General features: G+C 42.3%; 2 long non-coding RNA genes across 3 annotated transcripts in view; one reads left to right on the top strand and one right to left on the bottom strand.

The window, feature by feature from the left end:
- LOC138162066 (uncharacterized) overlaps window positions 1-9731 on the top strand; it is a 127236-nt gene that overhangs the window by 24621 nt on the left and 92884 nt on the right. The gene's annotated exons all lie outside the window — the stretch shown is intronic.
- The window catches only part of LOC138162344 (uncharacterized), an 84747-nt gene continuing 82691 nt past the window's right edge, over window positions 7676-9731 (bottom strand). The window contains exon 5 of one of the 2 annotated variants that reach the window (XR_011168611.1): window positions 7676-8659. This is a non-coding gene — a long non-coding RNA (uncharacterized lncRNA). The remainder of the gene's footprint in view (window positions 8660-9731) is intronic. The other variant, XR_011168612.1, reaches the window with a different exon arrangement.

The raw sequence follows: 9731 nt of genomic DNA, 5'->3' as shown, positions 1-9731 counted from the left end.
TCTCTGTCTCTCTCTCTCTCCATCTCTCTCTCTCTGTCTCTCTCTCTCTCCCCTCCCCCCCTTGGCCTCAGTTTCCCCATCTCTAAAGTGAGGATCTGAGTGTAGGTGATCTCAGGGCTTCTCCCCAGCTCTTCCAGGCTATGATGATTTTTTTTTTGCATTAAAATATATGACTGAGAGAGGCGGGATATTCTATAGGAAATTATATATTCGAGGAAATTATAGGTCTGATCTGAAATTCTAAGACAAAAAATGAAATTAGCCAAGGAGGGGCAAATGTGGAAGGAAAGAATTCCACTTTCTTTCCACAGCTCCCTTAAGTAAGTAGCTAAAATGGACAAGTAGCTAAATGGGGACATTGAGGACCTACCTGCCATTTTTCCAACAGGCCTCCCTTCATTATATTCTTTTCATTTTCAGCTGGTGTTATTGGATTTTCAGAGTCACACCCTGGAAATATCAAGGTTTTTCTTTCTTCCTCCACTAACATGTTGTGTGACATTGGACCAGTCACTTCCAATCTCTCATCCTCAGTTTCTCCAACTGTAAAAAAAAAAGTGGGTTTGACCTTTAAGGCCCCTTTCTAGCTCTAGTATTCCCTAAGTTGAAGCACCTTTTTCTGTCTCACATTTGATATCTCAGATATTTGCAGGTTTAAATTGTGACTGGCTCTCCTGCTGTGTGACATTTTTTGAAAATGAATCTCAAAGACACTTAATAGAAGTGGGACCGAGCTTCAAAGCAATGATGTGTGCTGATTTCTCATCTATTAATAACTCATATGCCCCAGCCTGTCACCTGTACACCCCAAGCCACATGGCAGTATGTGCAGAGGGGTGCAGGGAGCAGAGGAGAGAAGACCCCATGGATGGGCATATGGCTCTGCAGGGAGAGGGCTCTGTTCCGTGGGTGTCTGGGGTGGACCACACAGGCAAGGGCAGGTCTCTTTGGCCTGGCTTGGCAATGCCACTCTCCATCTGCCATCTTGAGCACCAATTTGGTTGTTGCCAGCAGATGTCCTGTTCAAGTTTGCTGAGCTTAATAGGCCTTTATTGATGGGGTAGCACCTCTGTGAAGTGGTGCTGGAAGCATCCTCAATGTCAAGCACACGGGAGCTGGGGTAGATCTGCTTTCAAGTATGCATGATGGAGAGACCCTTCCCTCTCCCCATCCCCTTCCACACACCACTTGAGAGTAGGTGTAGATAATCTCTACTTCCTTTCTGTTGACACGATGACTCAGGGGTTGATATTATGTGATGACAAAAAATATTTTAATTGGCTGTGAACCTGAACTCCATGCACATAGTAATGGGCCAGTTCTCACCTGCAAGGTCTCTTCTTCCTACCACCCTTGAAATGGAAGGATTCTCCAATGGAGGGGGCGGTGTTCTTCCCTCTCCCCAGCCATAAACCATAAGCTCAGGGGCTTCCTAGGCAAGCCTGGGCCTGGCACAAGCACACCTCCATTTTGTTCTTCTTTCCTTTGGTACAAGACTTACGAGATCTCAGAAAGCAGTTGACATCTTTCCCTCTCCAGGTACCAGAGCAGCAGCAGGTAGTGATGCTACCCCAAACAGTTAGGATGGCAACACTAGCAGAGACAGAATAATCAGAAAAGAATGGATTGCTTGCAGAGGAGAGAGAGACAGAGACACAGAGAGACAGACAGACAGAAACAGAGACAAAGAGAAAGGGGAGGAGAGACAGAGAGAGACAGAGACAGAAACACAGAGAGACAGTGACAAGATTTCTCAGTAGCATCTAAGTTTCTGTTTCTGATTCATAATCATGTTGGTCGTTACTTGAGAAGATTGTTATGGGGAGGAGGGGTTCTTGAGAAATTTTTGGAGGCTAGAATCAGAGAGTTCAGGTTTGCAGGGACTTTAGAGACCATTTAGTCTAACCCCTCATCTGAGGAAACAGAGGCCCAGAGAGTTTACATGACTTGTCCAAGTCACACAGGTAATAAGTCATGGAGCGAGGATTTGAACCCAGGTCTCCTGACTCTCTCCGGTGTTCTAACCATTGCACTGTTGTCTCCAGCATACTATGAGCCTTCCTCTAAACCTCTTGACAGAAATGGACATGAATCCTTGTCATATAGACAGGAATAAAACATCTCTTGTTCATGCTCTGTGAATGGCCTATCGCTTTGTTTTTATCTCTGGCGGTATCCTTTTGTGCCCTATTTGGTGCATGATTCATTATCAGTAATACACTATGGTTTACTCATACCTACCATAAATCTCACTATTGACCCTTGGGTGACCTGCTAGCTTCATTGTTTGAAGACTGTGGTATTCAGTGACTCACAGTCAGACAGCATCATCAGAACACTGATATTTAAAAGATTAGCCTAAGCTTGAGGTTATTCAAATCTCTATGTAATTTTAAAGGCAACCAGTCGAATTCCTCCCACCTGTTTAATTCTAAGCTTGATTCATTGTGCATCTATAATGTAGGTCCAAAATGTATTGCCCAGCTTTACGGAATAACTGTACATTATAATATAGACAATAAGTATTTTTTTAATTTGCTTGTTGTCTAAGTGAAAGGTTAACCTTGAATTCTAGAGTTATTATGGATCTCATTTAGGAACTACCCAGTGTGTTGAGACCTGATGTAATCACCACTCTGCTGAATGTGATGGACCTCTCACCATCTATAGGGAACGCCCTTCCTATTTGGAGTCTAAACTGGACATCCTTCACAACAGTGGCAAATATTCATTTCCTTGTTTTATGCCTTTCTTTTTTTGTCTTTATTAATTTGTTTGTTTACTTTTAGTTTACAAGATTCAGTTCCACATTCCCTTGAGTTTCAAATTTTCTCTCCCTCCCTCTCCTCCCTGCCCCCCCCCCCCCATGGTGGTATGCACTCAAGCATAGGATCTGCAAACACTTTCACATTAGACGTTAGTCAGGTTGTGAAGAAGGATTATAGCTTAGTTATTAATAATAAAAACCCTACCTGTATGGAAAAGTTAAGGAACTATTAGATAATATAACTATATTATAAGAAGGATGAACAATGGGAAAGAGGAAACCAAACCAAACAAGAAAAAGAAAGAGAGCAGGTGGTTTGCTTCAGTCTGCATTCAGACTCTGTTCGCTCTGGTTCTGTCCCTGAATGTAGACATCTCACTCCATCATGAGTCTTCTGGAGTTGTCTTATAACCTTGCATTGCGAGAAGAGTCCAGTCTATCAAAGTTTGTCATTACACTTACATTGTGTCTGTGATTGTGTACAGATTTCTCCTGGTTCTGCCCTTCTTACTGAGCACCAGTTTGTATAAGTCTCCCCAGGTTATTATAAAGTCCATCTGCTCCTCATTTCTTATAGCACAATAGTATTCCATTACATTCATATACCATAATTTGTTCAGCCATTCCCCAGTTGATGGGCATCCCCTTAATTTCCATTTCTTTGCCACTACAATAAGAGCTGCTAAAAATATTTTTGTACATACATGTCTTCCTCCCACTTCTGTGATCTCTTTAGGATACAAGACTAGAAGTGGTATTGCTGGGTCAAAGGGTATGCAAATATTTATAACCCTTTGGGCATAGTTTCTGATTGCTCTCCGGAATTATTGAATAAGTTTACAACTCCACCAACAATGATTTTATGCCTTTCTTGATATTAATACATGGAGAAGCATCAAACAAAATTCTCTCCGTTGCTGCATCTTTCGGGGGATGTTGCTTGATTTTAACAACTTCATGGAAGATCCTTCACTAGAAGAGATGACATTTATTGAGTCTTTTTTTTCAATTAGCACAATTAGATCTTGTAATAGTGACCCCCATTAGAATGTAAGCTCCTTGAGGACAATGACTTTCATTGAATGCCAGTGTTTAGTGAACTACTTGGAACATAGTAAACAATCAATGCTTTTTTCATTCATTCATTTACTCATTTCATTCATTCATTCTTCACCTTTAGGTCAACTGTGTGACAATAAAGTTATGGTCTACTATATAATACCATTTCCCTAAGTCTGCTGTCCCTGTCCCATATTTTCATTGGGAGGTAATTCCCGCCCCAAATATGATCCTGTTTCTGAGGTACCATTGCAACGATAAGATCAGATAATTTTTGCAGACCTGGCAGGGATTTTAGATGTCATTTGGGCTCCAGCCTCCTCATCTATATCCCACTACCCTTGCATGTAATGACTGATGTCTAAATGTATCTTGAAAGCACAGAAAGGGGAGAAGATCAGGTACAGCTCATGGTCTATTTGGAGAGATAAACCCTACCTGTATGGAAAAGTTAAGGAACATTTGTAAAACAATACATAACCAAGTGCAGAATAGTATGAAAGTGTTGGGGCAGATTAGCATAGGCTGGAGTAGTTTAGAAGTTCTTCATGTGGTAAATAAAACCCATGACTTTCTGGGTGATTCCAACTTGTCAAGGACAAACAAATTATTTTTGCTGGATCCTTTTAGGGTGTGTTCTCTAGCAATGATTTTTGGGGGGTCTAAATTTGTTGATTTTATCAGTGTAAGGTATCTCTTCTGCTAATGCAGGGCAGTACCTGCTTTGTAAATTGGTTTTAAGAAAGTTGCCGGGGGGGCGGCTAGGTGGTGCAGTGAGTAAGAGCACCTGCCCTGGAGTCGGGAGAGCCTGGGATTGGTTCTGGCCTCAGATACTTAACACCCACACAAAAAATACTGGCTGTGTAACCTTGGGCAAGTTACTTAACCCCAACTGCTTAAAAAAAAAGGTGCCTGGGGCATTAAGAGAGTAAGAGGCTTGCCTGAATCATAGTCCATATGTGGCAGGGGCTGGTCTTGAACTCAGGACTTTTTGAATCTGAGAATGATATGAATATACCACACTACACTGATTCTCTAGATCTAAATCTCCCTTAAAACAACAACAACAAAAAAGTAGATTCTGAACTTTCTTTTTGAGGTTCACAAAGGGAAATTATATTTTGTCCATTATTGAAAGAATCCTTCGGAGGTTAAGTGGAATAATAGTAATAATATTAATGACAACAACAATAACAATGCTGTCTAACATTTATGCAGAACTTACCATGTGCCAAACTTTGTGCTAAATGCTTTCTAATTATGACCTCATTTGATCCTCAGAACAACCCTGGGAAGTAGGTGGAAGTATTAAAATTATGCTGACTCAGTTACCCATTGTTCCCAGCCCTGCTTGTCCATCAGTGGTAAGGGAGGTTCTGTTGAGGGAGGCGTCACCCACTCTGTAGGTTTTGAATTACCTGCTTTTTAGGACATACTTCTACTTGTTAAACATGTAACGGAGATAATTGGGGAGTAAGTGAGATGCAGTGGCCCATCCCTGTTTACTGATGTGGACCTATCCAAATTGTCTTTATCTCCTTATGAAAGTTATGGCAGACTCCATCTTGAATCCCTTGCTGATCTCCAGTGATCAGCCCATCAACATGTAAACCTTGATATAGTTTAACACGCTCCTTTTAATTCTCTTTGTCTTGAGTTCTGCCTCTTTAATCAGGGCAAAGACCAAAGAATTTTCCTTTTATCAGAAGTTTTATTAGTGGGTCTATGTGAGGATATATATATATATGGCTCACAAAGCTATAAATGAGACACAGTGTGGCTTGATGTGTATACAGTGGGTCAGAGAATCCAGAAGATGAGGATTCAAATCCTGTCTCTTTTGAACCCTGTCTGTGTGACCATGGATGAGTCATCTAATCTCTCAGTGACCCAAGCAACTCTAAGATTATAGCTTACAGAGAAGGTGCTGATCTGTCCTGGGAGAAGAAATTCTTCACCGGGAGGTCTCTATTGTGATGAAATCACATATCAATTTTTCAAAAAACTTACTGGAGATATTACCATGTCACTCCACTACTCAATAAACTCTGGGACCAAATATAAACTCTTTTGTTTGTCATTTAAAGTTCTTTATAACCTGGGCCCCACCTCCCTTTCTAGTCTTCTCACATATAACCCCCTTTGGTGATACACTGTTGGTCACACAAGATACTCTGTTTCCCATCTCCACACCTTTGCATCGATTATCTCCCAGACCTGGAATGCTCTTTCCTTCCTCCTCCCCCACTTAGAACCCTTGGTTTCCTTCAAACTGAGCTTAAACTCTACATCTTCAATTCCACAAAGAAGCTTTTCCTGCAATGGCCTCTAAGCTGACCTTCCATCTACTCTCTAAATATTTTGTATGTACTTGGATAGTGCATTTACCATTATAAGGTAAACTCCTTGAGGGCAAGTACTGTTTTGCTGTCTTTGTGGTTTTTGTGTTTTCGGCACTTGACGCAGTGTTTGGCCCACAAGAGATGCTTAATAAATGCTCATTGACTGATTGATTGGTGTCAAGCAATCAGCTTGAAAGTATGATGTTAGGCATGTCCCTGTAACATTGTATATGTGCCCAATTTTTAGAGAGTCCAAATAGACAAGTGGCACCTGTCTCTTTGCCCTTCCTACTCTGCTTCTCTACATTTAGAAGAAAGAAAAAAAGCATAAGAAAATAAGCTCATATAAAGGATTTTAGTAACAAAATAGCCCCTTCTACAATGACTCTCAAAAAAACAAGCAAGCAAACACTTCTTCTAAGTCCTTTTCTGGGCTATTCTAAACACTGCCCTATCATCTTTTCTGCCTGTGACCAAGGTACAAACCCGTAGGGCTCTGAGGTCTACCAGACCAGACCAGTGGTATTTAGGAGAGGATTCAGTGACCTTACCCAAAGGCAGGCGATCTTCACCTGGGATCCATGGATAGATTTCAGGGGGTCTGAGAATTGATGAGTAAATCTGTATCTTTACTTTTACTTTGATTTCTTTTACATTGCTTTCTTTTGTAATTCTATGTATTTTATTGTATACATAAAAGACATGATTCTGAGAAGAGATTCAGAGGCTTCATCAGATGCCAAAAGGGTCCATGGCATAAAAAAAAGAAGCCCTCACCTAAGGATTTTCAGTGCTAAGATTTGAAAGAAAAGAAATTGCATTGTTGGGAAGGGGAGAGTCTAAGGTGAAATGAGCAGGAATGGTTCTGGGAGAGGCATTTGGGGAAAAAGGTCCTATGTGTTTCTTGTGCCCAGGAGCCACAGTACTCCCTTCCTATAGGAAGACTCTCCTTATCCACTCACTTCCTAGTTCCCTCATATCAGCAATGATTTTGCATTTAAATTTTCTCTGTCCAGCCATTGTTTCCCCTTGATATCAGAGCAGAGACCATTATTCTTTTTATCTATATATGCCCAGCACCTATCCCTGTGCTTGGTACAAAGCATGTTTGGTATAAATGCTTGTTGATTGGAAAGACTTAAGGATTCTGGTCCACACACAGACCAACAGTGATTCCAATGGAAAGATGATGAAGCATGCTACCCACTGCCTGACTGAATCTAGGGGATGGACTGAGGGAGCAGATTGAGAAGTGTGCATAGCTTTTGACCATTGCCAAGGTGGGAATTTGTTTTGCTTAACAATGCACATGTATTGTTTTTTTCTTCTTTCGTGGGGTACACGTGGAAGAGAAAGAAATTAGATTTGTGTTCATTGAAAAATAATCTTTAAAAACATTAAAAATAAAGCTCAATGAATCTTTAGAGGATGCTTTTGATTGAATAATAGATGTGAAAGCATTGAAAGTCACAATCAGACATAAGATTTTATTATAGACTCTTGTTCTCTTTCTTATTGCAATATTCATTTGATTTTCTCAAGACTCAATGCACCAAAGCCAACAATTCATCAGAAATGGAAAGTTAGTGTTATTATACATCATCCTCATCCTCTTCATCATCTTCATCATCATTCCTGATGGTCCCTTCTAGAACATGATTTCTCTGCATGGCCACTTGCAAGCCTAGTGCAAATTCCAGGCCAGACCCAGCCATCACTTTTCACCTCCTTCCCTTCCAAAACTTAATTTCCACTCTTATCAGCAAATTGCTACTTGGAGTTAAAGATAATAAGTGTCTTGAGGTAAATTAGGAATGAAGCCATTTTTTCCCCTTTTTTATTGGGAATAAGAGTCTGCTATCAAGCAGACTTAATTAAATCTGCCAGAATAAACAGCAGTAATCGAGTTCCACCTGCATCTCCCCCACCCCCCTTCGGTCCTCTCCCCTCTCCCAATCATGCTCCATCCAAGCCTCTGCCTTGTTGGCTGACATTAAAATAGGCATGTGGTTTTCTGAAGGTCCCCAGCTGTCTCTGGTTTCAGAAAGTACACCCAGTCTGAGATGTGCACCTTTTCTCATGGGCACCTTGGTGGCTAGCTCCAAACCCCCATGCCTGTCCTTGAATTGGAGCTGGATGGTAAGTGCTGTCAGACTTACTTGCCATCTCATTTATTAATCATAATTATTTTAATTAAGAAGATAAGAAACACATCACTTCGAAAGGCCCATTATAATTAACTGCCGAAAACAATTCCGTGAGCTGGTGACCTGAGCTGATGCTAATTTGCGCTTCTATATTCAGAACTATAGCCAAATTAGAATATTCAAGAAAGACTGGACAGTGCCGGGAGGGAGGGCTGAAGGGATCAGGGCAGAGGAGAGTGGAGAAGGTGAATTTATCAGGCGGAACATGCTGAAGAAAGGAATGTGGGCAGCGTCCTCAATGTATCTTCCAAGATGCTCCCCGGGACGCTGCTCACAAATATAAGCTGTGTGGTTGAAACAAAAACTTCCATCAGTCAAATTATTGGTTGCTTCATGGATTTTTTCACCCTAATACGGTGAGATAGATGTGTATTCAGGCTGGGGAGAGGAAACAGGTTTCCTTTCTTGACCAAGAAGCCCTTAGAAGCCAATGTCAGACACTGGCAGGCTCCCAGAGCAAGGGACCATGGAGCTTTGTCTTGACAATAACCCATCCTGGCAGAAGTTGTTTAAAACTGCAATTGCCTGGGCTTTGAAAATCTCCCATCGGCCTTAGAGCCGTCTTTGGTCCTTTAGTCACCCTTACCCTCTGTGCATCTGCTCAGTGGCCGAGCCCTCTTGATTCTAGCCTTCCATCTCTTTGGTCTGTCCCCTTCCCTTTATGTGCACAGCTATGTGGCTAGCTCAAGTCCTCAAGGCCAAACTGAGGTGGGGCAGCTGAGACTTTCCCTCATGGGAAAAGGGGAGCAGGGAATCTATTTCTCAGGGGAGGAAGACGCTGCTTCATCCCCACTGTGGACCTAAATCATATCCCTCTAGAGAGGATCAGAGCAAGTGGCAGGCCCTGGAAAGGTCCCTGGAAGTAGAGGCGAAATGGGAGGTCGATGGCTACCTCCCTCACCCCCCCCCCCCGCCCGTGCTATTTCACTAGCCAAGTCATTATGGGGAGGAAGAGTGGCTATTGATGAGGATAAGGAGCAAAGTCACTGGCAGCAGAAGCAGTGGAAGGACAGGAAGATACCTCCTACCCCCTACACTGCGCCTCTGAACCCTGGGCTCACCGAGGAGGTAGCGGACCACTGGCCAACTTGGCTCCCCCATGACTGCACCAGGATTGGACTGTTTCTCTTGGCCCTCCTCCTAGCCCTGCCCCTACCTTCGACCATCCCTTCCTTACTTCTCCCCACACTGCTCATCTCTCTCCACCTCAGTCCTAGTCCTTTCCATTCCTATGTACCCTCTATTTCTATTTACTAAGACTAATACATTTAGTAATACTAATACTGCGACTGTGTACTCCTGGACAGCAGGGACCATCTTCTCTCTCTCTCTCTCTCTCTCTCTCTCTCTCTCTCT

This window comes from Petaurus breviceps, unplaced genomic scaffold (genome assembly GCF_028583685.1).
Source record: "Petaurus breviceps papuanus isolate PSGF00001 unplaced genomic scaffold, PetGlider_PUasm1.0 186, whole genome shotgun sequence".
Taxonomy (NCBI): Eukaryota; Metazoa; Chordata; class Mammalia; order Diprotodontia; family Petauridae; genus Petaurus; species Petaurus breviceps.
This window is presented reverse-complemented; position numbering and strand designations above follow the sequence as displayed.